This window comes from Eumetopias jubatus, unplaced genomic scaffold (assembly GCF_037043125.1).
Source record: "Eumetopias jubatus isolate StellerSeaLion01/CBP00866 unplaced genomic scaffold, mEumJub1_p1.0 scaffold_11, whole genome shotgun sequence".
In the NCBI taxonomy this organism is placed as follows: Eukaryota; Metazoa; Chordata; class Mammalia; order Carnivora; family Otariidae; genus Eumetopias; species Eumetopias jubatus.
This window is the reverse complement of record NW_028274817.1, coordinates 87,460,205-87,472,110: the sequence shown is the minus strand read 5'-3', so window position 1 is coordinate 87,472,110 and position 11,906 is coordinate 87,460,205. Positions and strand designations below refer to the sequence as shown.

The window sequence follows — 11,906 nt, the reverse complement described above, 5'->3', positions numbered from 1 at the left end:
GGAAGATTTCAGTTTGAGAAAAAGGCTAATTACTTTTCTTTGTGCGACAGGAATGAGCAGATAAAGCCATAAAGGTCTTGGAAATGTAGGCCCTGACCTCCAGTTTTGAGATTTGGTCTCTCCTGTGCATGGTGCCCCTTCACCCCAATAAGACCAGTGGTTCCTGTGGACCCGAGGTGGGGACTTGGGTGCAACCAAGGGAGAGCCTGGGACACAAAACATAAGGATGCGTCACTCTCAAGGCCGAGCCTGCACTTGGGCAATTTTGAGAGAGAAAGAAATGATAAGTTTTGCTTTCACAGAGTGAAACTGATAGCGGAGAAAGGTGGCTTGAAAGGCCAGGAACTGACGCCCGCGGTACATAGACAGCTTCATGAAGGAAGCCTTGGAGCCCCAAAAACATGCGGGAAGAAAAAGGGGCAGGAGAGTGCAAAGAGAGCCTCACAACCAAAAGCTCATAGAAGGTTGCCACGGAGGGCTAGAGGGTGGGGTTTCTCTAACTGGAGGAAGTGTTGAAATCCCCTGGAGGCCTTACAGCTGGGCCCCCCGCCCCCCCAGAGGGTCTGATGCTTTAAGTTCAGACAGAGTCCAATAATTTGCATTTCGAACGAGCTGCCAGGTGATAACTGCTGGTCCAGGGAATACACTTTGGAATGGCTGTTCTAGAGCCATGTCTCTCAAACTAGGGCTCCTGTCTGAGATTCTAAGAATGTCTTGAAATGTACCCAGGATTTGTTTTCATTGGCTATGGTGAGGGGACGGGCGTGAAGGTAACTGTCTTTGAAAGAAGAGTTGACTACTCCTAGTTCCCAAGTGGAGGGGACATGTCACACCGTGCCGAGTCACACAGGAAGTGCCGGGGTGGATCAGGAGGCAGAAGGATGGAGGAGAGACGATGGGCAAAAAAGCCTTTATTGTGATTTTCACAGGAAGGAAGGGACCAGGCCAGGGGAGCATTAAGATTGGCTAGTTTGAATAATTTTAGCGGGCTTTGGGCTATGGGGAGGTCCCCATTTGGAAGGTATGTAGCCCTGGGGTGATTTAGGGTGGGGGATACTGGTTTGGTGTGTAAGTTTGATAAAGGAGGTGGTTGGTGGTAAGGCCTAGGGATGGGTTGATTTGCATATGAAAGGTTTGTTTGCGGGCAAGCTGTTTACTATCTCCAGGAATTCCTTGAGCCCTGGGAGGGGCAGTCTCTCTAGGATTAGCAAAACCTCAAGATGTCAAAACACTATAAAATACCAAAAATAAAAAAACAAGATTCCTACAAAGAAGTTTTTGTTCTCTCTTTATTGTAATAATAATGTTCATTTTGTTGGTGCTGGTTGTAAAACCAAATCCTTTCCTGGTGATAATCACCGATTTAAGGATAGTTTCATAAAACGAGAATTTAGTTTATAAAGTCATTGTCTCAACAACTAAGGACCAAAGACACTTGAAAATCCAAAAACATAGTCTTATGGGTCCAAGAGAACTTTCTTTGTAACCATTTAGAAGGGCTCCATACTTAATTCAACTTTGAGACATACTGTGTTGGCGCTCACATTAATCTGCCCCAACACCCTTCTTCAGTTGATGAACAGTAAGCATTAGCTCTTCTTCTATTGTTTTTGAAAAAGCTAACCTCTCACAAACAATATACAGTTGACCCTTGCCTTGAACAACGTGAGGGTAAGGGGCGCCAACCCTCCTGTGCAGTCAAAAATCCACGCGTAACTTTTGACTCTCCAAAAACTTTACTGTTGACAGGAAGCCTTACCGGTAACATAAACAGTCACTTAACACATATTTTGTATGTTCTATGTATCGTATACTGTATTCTTGCAAAAAGTAAGCTAGAGAAAGACATTTATTAAGAAAATCATAAGGGCGGGCTCCTGGGTGGCTCAGTTGTTAAGCATCTGCCTTCGGCTCAGTTCATGATCCCAGGGTCCTTGGACTGAGCCCAGGATCGGGCTCCTTGCTCCACGGGAATCCCGCTTCTCCCTCTCCCACTCCCCCTGCTTGTGTTCCCTCTCGCTGTGTCTCTCTGTGTCAAATAAATAAATAAAATCTAAAAAAAAAAAGAAAATCGTAAGGGGGTACCTGGCTGGCTCAGTCAGTAGAGCGAGCAATTCTTTGATCTTGGGGTTGTGCGTTCAAGCCCCATGATGGGAGTAGAGATCACTTAAAAAATAAAATCTTTTAAAAAAGGAAAAATATAGTGCTCGCTTCGGCAGCACTTACACTAAAATTAGAACAATACAGAGAAGATTAGCATGGCCCCTGAGCAAGGATGACACGCAAATTTGTGAAGCGTTCCATATTTTTGAGCGCTGTGAATTGTATAAGACTGATGAATCACAGACCTGTACCTCTGAAACAAATCATACATCATATGTTAAAAAAAAAAAGAAGAAGATAGCAGGAAGGGAAAAATGAAGGGGGGAAATCGGAGGGGGAGATGAACCATGAGAGACGATGGACTCTGAGAAACAAACTGAGGGTTCTAGAGGGGAGGGGGGTGGGGGGATGGGTGAGCCTGGTCTGGGTATTAAGGAGGGCACGTTCTGCATGGAGCACTGGGTGTTATATGCAAACAATGAATCGTGGAACACTACATCAAAAACTAATGATGTAATGTATGGTGATTAATATAACATAATAAAAAAATTTAAAAAAGATTTGAACTTTGGAAAAAATAAAAAAGGAAAATTATAAGGAAATACATTTACAGCATTGTACTGTATATATATAAAAACATATATGTGTATATATATACATATATATATAAATCTGTACATAAGTGGACCCACACAGTTCAAACTCCTTTTGCTCAGGGTCAACTGTATATGGAATTAGCAATATAAAAAAGTCATTCTTTTTTCTTTTTATCCACTCACAAAACTTTCCATAAACCCATAAGACTCTGCGCGTGCATACGTGCATGCTTATACATAGGGTTTCACTAAAATACTTTGAAATATTATTTTCAGGAATGCTTATGTAGGTCACTCAACTGATTCAAGACTCAATTTCATCTGTGTGGCGGGGGGGGGGCGGTGGAGGTGTCTTTCCCTGTGTCTCTGTGGCAAGACATAGTGAGGGAGAAAAGTCCACTTTTCTCAGAGGAGTATCCGGTACAGTCCGAGGTTAAAAGCAACATCATTTTCATCAGTCTGATGCACATTGTTACTGCTCAGTGAGCAGGTGGCTATTTATAAAGTGGCATCTGCAACAGCTGCTCAGCATTTGAAGAGTTTTCTGAAAAATCACAGTTCCTTCTAAACTTGATTCGGGTCATTGGAGCTGAGGTTTCAGTGATACTTGAAATCTTTTCTGGGGTGAAGAGGATATAGAATTCCCCAACAGGACATAATAAAGTGTGGAAATTACTTCTGGTTGGGGTAGAGTTTCCATGAGGGGCTGAAAAAGCTCTAAGTGTGTGCTTAGCTGCCTATAAGGGAAGCCATGCGCGCCCCAGCAAAATAGAGCAGCACATAATGAGACATTTCATGGCCCACAAACTGTCCATTACTAATTTGGATAACTGGGGCACAGAGTTTATTTTTCCTTATTTTATTTATTTTTGTTTCGCTGAGAATCTATGGCTTGCTGAGGTACATCCACCCATCTCCCCCGCCCCCCACCCTTAGCGGTCTTTTTTCCAGATTTTCTCCTGTTTCTGCCCTCCCAAACCCTTTATTTCCCTGACCCTTTGCCCATTTATCCAGTAGATAAATATTTCATGATCTCAGCTACGTACTTACTAATATTAATAACTCACATGAATAGGGAACAAAGAAGCATGACATCCAGTCTCTGACCTAAAAGAATATGTAAATTAGACTCTTCTATTACTAGGCATATAGACTCACCTTTTTTAATACCCATGAAGCATGCCTTTCAGAAGATTGTAATTATTGGTAAAAGCATCACCCGGCAGCTTGCCTGGGGCAACCCTACAAGGTTGAAAAGCTTCGAGGACTGCCTCTGGTGACAGAACGTGGAGAAGGAGGTGGGGGGTCATGGGAACCCTAGGGTTGCCTTCCCAGAAGGAGGTTTGGGGATCAGGAGCAAAAGCACATAGAATCATTCAGAAACGAAGGAAATATTTTCCTTTGCTCACGGCTGAAAGTGGAATAGAAAATCCAGAAAGAATTTGCAGAGATGGAGTCAGGTATTCCATACAAGGGGTAAAAGAGAAGACAAGAATTTAAATGTATCGAAACGGTACAATGTACTAGGCATTTACTAGGTGCTTTGTATACACACTTCATTTCTCCCTTTTAACAATCCTCTGGGCTCGCTGTTGCTATTGCCGTTTCCTATTTGAAGAAATAGTCCAAGGCCATTGAGTCCGAAGATGGTGGAGTCAGGATTTGCATCAAGGTATTTCTGAGTGCGGAGACTGCGCTTTTCCGCCACCTCTTCCTGATGACCCAGTTTGAGATTGATGGGAATGTGCTGTGGGTATTTATATCTGCCTTTCCAGGCGCAGACTGTGCATTTGCATCAGCTTGCATATGATCTTTCGGGAAAGTTTTGTGTGCACACGAATGTTTTATTGTCATTATTATTGTTATGATTCTGAGGGAACGTATCTATAGAATTTCAAATCACGCGTGACTCTTCTTGACATACGCTGTCATGATGATTTCTTTTATGAAAATACTGAATAAGATTTCTCTACACATGCACAGTAGAATAACGCCTAAGCCAAAAAAAGAAAAATGGTGACCTTAGTAATCCAGTTTCTTCCACGTAAAATTCCCACAAACGGTCAGCATCCCACCGGATTCCACCCACATAGCAAATCCTAGCGCAATACTTGGAACAACGACATTTGTCTCATCTCATGTGGCTGTTGGAAGCACCTTCGGGATAGAGAGCTTTCTTTTCCAGCTCTGTAATTAGATGTGGAGCTGTACGTCTTCTAGTGCATCTGAGGGGAAACTGGAATTTAGGGTTGCAGGACCACACACGGGTAATGCGTGCAATTCACTTGGCGGGCAAAGCCATCTTTGTAAATCACGTGTAGTGATTTACAAAATATGGCACACACACACTGCCACCTACTTAAGCTATGCCCGTGGCAGTTACCTGAGAAGGATACCGACTCTTTCCTCCCAGCCCAGAAGCAATCTTAGCCCTTCCTGCTGGACACCTATCGACTGGCATGGTCATTAAAGACAAAATCCATTTGCCATCCCCGATCTAAGGACATCCTTTCAGGAAGAGAAAAAAACACACATGAGTAGGATTCAAAGGTATGCTGCCATTGTCTTTTAGAACCATGCCAAGTCCCATCTCATTGATGAAGCCTTCCTTTAGGACCTCACCTGTTGCAGTGTCTACTACTTGGAACTTCAGTTGGCACTTACCATAGACTGCTTGGGATTTTGTTTCTTAGATCCATAGGCTTGATTCGTAAACCCCTCACCAGTGGGGACCGAAGCTCATCCTACCTCTCTATTACGCTGTCACAAAGGGTCTTGCTTTACTTCTGGAAAGTGCTCAGAAGTGTGAGTGATGATGTGAGGATCCTAGTCAGAAGGAGGACTAATGGAAAGGTTAACACGGCACCAGTGGACCAGCATTGACTCAGTCCACTGTTACCGGAGAGCAGCTCAGCGTTCGCTCCCCCTGCTCGTGGATCAGCAGCATTGCTTTGCACAGGAAAGGACAAGTGTTTTTATAGGATGTGTAGTTTTAATTCTAAGCAAACCACAGTCTTAGGGAGGGAGGCCCAGGACCTCTCTATGGGTTGCCTTGTGTTAGAGACTAAGAAGGTCGCCCATGCATGACAGTACCTCTTCAAGACAGCCGGGCTCATAGGGATCCTTCATGGAGCTCTGAGGTGGAAAGAGATTTGTGAAGCTGCTCCTTCTTGGTGATGTTCTCCAAGGGTTCCTCTGCTCTATCAGGGGCGGCCAGAAACCTGAATTAGAGATCTTAGCTGTTGGACCCCCTGCCCAGGGTGAAGTGGCCTCGCCTCTCCATCTCTCCATGAGGCCTCTTAGTGATCCTCTGTCGTCTTGGTTCTCTGCCCTGACATAGACACCTCTCATAGTCGTACAGAGAGTTTTCCTTTGGGTACTTCCTCAGGTCTTAGCCTGTGCTTAGCAGCTTTAGGTAAGAGCTCGTTCTGCCAAGTATCTTGGGCAATAAAAAGGGGCATATTTATCATATATACACCGTATATATCACATATCCTATATATGTATTTGGGCACATTTATTCAAGTAACATTTTGTTGTGTAATCTTTATATACAGCAATCTTTACTCATGTAATATCCCCACAGCAGATGTAGGGTCATTTCAAAGTTCCGTACGGGACAAGAAGGACGTCCAATAAGTACAAATAAGTGGTTCTGGAAATCCTTGTCCACCTTATGTAACATGTTTATTTTTTTTACTGGAACAAAATTTTAAGTACAGGCAAAGTACAGAGAATAATATAACAAGTAATCAAGTATGCAGAACACATAATTGAATTTTGTCCTTTGTTTCAGATTTTTTGTAAATACAAGAACAAAATTGCAGAGAGTTGAAGATTTCTTTGTGCTCTTTCTCGTCATTTACCTTTCTCCTTTCACTATTCTGCATTTGGTATCTTAGTCTCTTTCCAGTCTGTGGTCTTATAGCTTCATCATATATATATATATGTATGTATGTGTGTGTATATATATATGCATGAATATGCACGAAACATACAATTATATATAATTGTATATATTATGTATATATAAACATACATGCATATTCATACATGTGTTTACATATATGGTGTCATACCATTCACATAATTGTACAATTTGCTCTTTTATTTCAACACATCTCAGTATATTTTTGGAGGAGGGTCCGTTCCTTTATAACAACCATATACTTCATCATATGAATATATCTCATTTTGATAAACATTAAGTTGTCACTAGTTTTTGCCACGACAATAATCCTGCACAGCACATGTCTCCTTGATCGCAAGTGAAAGTTTCTCTGGGACCCATAACTTAAAGTGGAATTGCTAGGTATGTATATTTTCAACTTCACTAGTCATGCCAAATTGCATTTGCTCCAATTTATACTTTCATTAGCAGTGTTTGAGTGTTCCTAGTTTGCCAGAGATCCATCAAAACTTGATATTTACTGACTTTATTTTTGTTGATCTGATGGTGTGAAATAGAATCTAATTTTTGTTTTTATTTGCGTTTTCCTCATTACTTGAGAGTTTGAACATTTTTCATATGTTTATTGGACAGTTGTGTGTCCTCTTCTGCAAACTGCCTGTTCATAGCTTTTGCCTACTGTTTTCTGATTTGTCTATTTATAATTGATGTAGAGACGATCTTTATGTATTCTGGATACCAATCTTTTGATAGTTACACATATTGCGAATATATTCTCCAAAGACGTTGTTCAACTTTTAATGTTATTTGTGATATGATTTTTATACAGAAGTTTTTGATTTTAATGTAGTGTGATTTATCAATATTTCCCTTTGTGATTTGTGCTTTTTATAACCTATGCTGAGAACATGAAGATATTCTCCTACATTTTTTCCTAGTAGTTTTAAAGTTCTGATTTCCACATTGGGGTACATTCATTTGAAATTTACTTTTTGTCAATGGTATGAAGTAAAAATCTCTTTTCCACACACTGATAATCAAATGTTTTGATAGTACCCATTGAATAGTTAAGAAATTCCCCAAAGATTTGTAAGACAATACTAATTCTCACATATCTGGTCTGTTTGAGGGCTCTCTATTCTAGTCCGATGATCTATTTATCTATTCTCATACTAACACTGCTTTATTTTAATCACTACAGCTTTATAAGATTCATTATATCTGCCATAACAAATGTCCTTTCCCTGTATTTTTTTCAGAAATGTCTTGAATTTTCATTAGAGTTTTACTCTTTTATGTAAAACTTAGAATCAGTTTATTAAATTACATAAACCATTGTGGTAGGATTTTATTTGAAATTGTGTTAAGTTAGAGACCAGCTTGGTAAAACTGACAATCTTAAAATATTGAATCTTCCCATACTTCAACAGATATACCTCTCCATTAACCTTTGTTTTTCAACATCTTGCAATAATGTTTAATATATTTCCACATAAAAGTTTGCACATTTGTTATGCTTATTCCTAGTTAGTGTATAGTTTTTGTTATTGTAAATGAGATTTTTTTCTATTCTATTATCTAATTTGTTACTACTGACACATAGGAATTTCATCATTATTTTTATGTTGATCTTATGGCCAGCAATTTTTGCCTGTTGTATAGATAATCATGTCTGCAAATAACGGCAAAATTTTCTTCTCCATTTCCAATTTTCTCTTGTTTTACTGCATTCTCGAGACACATCAATACAATAGGAATTTTAGAAGTAGAGGCTGACATTCCTCTCCTGATCCTTACTTTAATTTCTGCATTTTTTCAGAAATGTCTTGAATTTCCATTAGAGCTTTACTCTTTTTTTAAGATTTCATTTATTTATTTAAGAGAGAGAGGTGGGGGGAGCGTTGGTGGGTGTGTGTGAGTGAATGATGGGGGAGGAGCAGAGGGGGAGGGAGAGGGACAAACAGACTCCATGCAGAGCTTGACCAGGCGCTTGATTCCACTACCCAGGACACTAACCTCTCCGCCCACCCCCCACTACTGAGCCACCCAGGCACCCCATAGAGCTTTACTCTTTTATATGAAATTTAGAATCTGCTTGTTAAATTACATAAAGACTAAAGTTTAGCCATGAAATACAATGGTTGGTATACATTTTTGATAGATTTCTATACCCTTTTTCAGATTAAGGCAGTTTCCTTCTTTATCTAGTCGTCTTGGAGATTACCTCCTTAAAATAAGGCATAGGTTTTACACTTAATAGGATCATTTTCTGCACCTATTTAGTTGGACATATATTTTAATTCTCTGTACTGCATTCTGGAAGGTGTCTACCATGATTTCTTCTTCTAAATTTGGTTTCCTATTAGCCCACTACTTGAGGATTTTATTTTAATTGCTATATGTCTAATTTCTATAATTTCTGTTGGTTTCTGTTTTTCATAATGTCTTTTATTAATTCCATTATTACCTCCATTCTTTAAGTTTATGTATTTATTTATTTTTAAGTGATCTCTACACCAAATGTAGGGCTCAAACTCATGACCCTGAGATCAAGAGTCACATGCTCTTCTGACTGAGCCAGCCAGGCGCCCCATTTAAAATAGTTTAAAGACTATTTTAAATGTACATACATTTTTTTCTTTCAGATTACTTGGTTGTATCTAGTTCCTCAAAGGTGAGCTCTCCATTTCTTATATTTACTGATTATCTCAGAGTATTGGGTTTCCAGATCTGCTTTGTAATATTTTTTTAAAAGGAGATCATCTTCAGTGAGTCTTCTGTAGGAACCCTACGGATTTCACTACTTCCATGTTAGTTCTTACAATAATTTCTTCATCTGGAGTTCCTACAGCTCATGGGTAGCACCAATTGGAGCTCTACATTGTTGCAAGGTGACAATTCATGATTCTAATTCCTCATGGGACACTGCTATGGTTTTAAGTTCTCTTTTTGGGGGGGCGCCTGGGTGGCTCAGTCAATTAAGTCTGTCTTCAGTTCAAGTCTCGATCCCAGGACCCTGGGATGGAGCCCCGCACGAGGCTCCCTGCTCAGTGGGGAGCCTGCTTCTCCCTCTTCCTCTGCCCCTCCTCCTGCTCATGCTCCCTCTCGCTTTGCGCTCTCTCTCTCTCAAATAAATAAATAAAATCTTTTTTAAAAAGTTCTCTTTTTTGTTTCTGACGTCTTGAGTTATCCTTTTCTTATTTCTGAGTTTGGCTACATATTTATCTTTTTTTTTTTTGATATTTTATCCAGTGTTTCTATGTGTTCATTGTGGCTGAAAATATGCTTCCGATAGCTTCTCGGTCCATCTCCTTAAGTGGGAGTCTTTTCCTTTCCTCCTAACTATGTGTCTTTAGATATGCTTCTTATGGTCCCTAAAAATCCACATTAATAACGAAGGAAAGAAATAACAACACCTATAAGAGATGGAGTTACTCCAAGTGAGAAGCTGGAGGTTTTCAACTCTGAGTATATATACTGTGTTGCATATGATAGAGTGCCCTGGCCCATTCTTCTCAATTAAGGACTAACTCCTTGCCCATTTCACACTCTCCTCAAGCCATACTTTTGGTTTCCCCTATTCCATACTCTTTTAGTTGGGCAGATTTGACATAGACTGCCGTCTTACCGTTTTCCACATTGTTCTGAGGTGTAATCTCCATACATACAATCCACCTGATGTGTTTTATGCTAAATTTATTCAGTGGTGCAAACATCATTATAATCCAATCTTAGAACAATTCCATCATCCCCAAAAGTTCTCTAGTGCACATTTTGAGTCCATCATCACACAGGAAACTCTCATCTGCTTTCTCTCCCTATAGTGGTAACGTTTCTGGAAATTGCGTATCAGTACAATCATAACATACGTACCCTTTTGTGTCTGGCTTCTATTATTTAGCAAATGTTTTTGAGGTTCATCCACATTCTTGCATTTATCAATAGTTCTTTTAGTTTATTCCCTTTTATCGCTGAGTAGTATACCACTGTGCAGATATACCACATTCTATTTATCCTTTCACCAGCTGATGGGCATTTGAGTTGCTTCCAGTTTTGAGCTATTGTGAATAATGCACTATAAACATTCACCTATGTCTTCCTATGGACATGTGCTTTCATTTCTCTTGAGTAGATACCTGGGAATGGAATTGCACACTTACATGGAAATTGTACCTATAACTTTTTGAGAAGGTGTCAAACTGTTTTCCAAAGTGGTTGTATCATTTTATGTTCTCATCAATAACATATGAGAGTACAAGTTTCTCCACACCCTCTCAACGCTTTGTATTGTCGATCTTTTTTTGTTTAAAGATTTTAAATTTTATTTTAGGTGGGAGAGGGGCAGAGGGAGAGAGTCTTACGCAGACTCTGCGCTGAGTGCAGAGCCCGATGCGGGGCTCAGTCTCATGACCCTGAGATCACGACCTGAGCCAAAACCATGAGTCGGATGCTTAACAGACTGCACCACCCAGACACCCCTCAATCTTTTTTATCATAGCCATTCTAACGGGTGTGAAGTGATATCTTACTGTGATTTTAATTTGTATTGCCTAAGTGAGTAATAATGTTAACCAAGTTTTCATGTACTTATTAGAAATCTGTATAGAATCTTTGGTGAAGTGTCTGCTCAAATCTTTCCCCTATTTTCATTGGGTTGTTTGTCTCTTATTTCTCAATCTCAGATTGATTAAAGACCTAGCTAGGTGTGAGACTTGAAACCATAAAACCTCTAAAAGAAAACATAGGCAGTAATCTCTTGGCCATCACCCTTAGCAACATATTTATGGATATGTCTGCTCAGACAAGGGAAACAAAAGCAAAAATAAATAATTGGGATTACACCAAAACAAAAAGCTTTGCATAACAAAACAAAAATGCAACCCACTGAATGGGAGAAGATATTTGCAAATGATATATCCAAAAAGGGTCTAATATCCAAAATACAAAAAGAACTTATACAACTCAACACCAAACAAACAAACAATCTGATTAAAAAGTGAGCAGAGAATCTGAATAGATGTTTTCCCCAAGAAAACATACAGATGGACACCAGACACATGAAAAGATGCTCAACATCACTCATCATCAAGAAAATGCAAAACAGAGCCATTATGAGATATCACCTCACACCACTCAGAACGGCTAGTATCAAAAAGACAAGAAATAACAAGTGTTGGTGAGGATGTGGAGGAAAAAAAAGAATGCTTGCGCACTGTTGGTGGGTAAGTAAATTGGCTCAACCACTGTGGAAAACAGCATAGAGATTCCTTAAAACATTAAAAAGAGAAGTACCATAT

General features: G+C 39.8%; 1 non-coding gene across 1 annotated transcript; it reads left to right on the top strand.

Annotated features, from left to right (window-relative positions):
• Window positions 1–2,203: 2,203 nt before the first annotated feature.
• On the top strand, window positions 2,204–2,310 carry LOC114216881 (U6 spliceosomal RNA). Its single transcript, XR_003610855.1, has one exon. It is a non-coding gene; the product is annotated as a U6 spliceosomal RNA (small nuclear RNA).
• The last annotated feature ends 9,596 nt before the right edge of the window (window positions 2,311–11,906 follow it).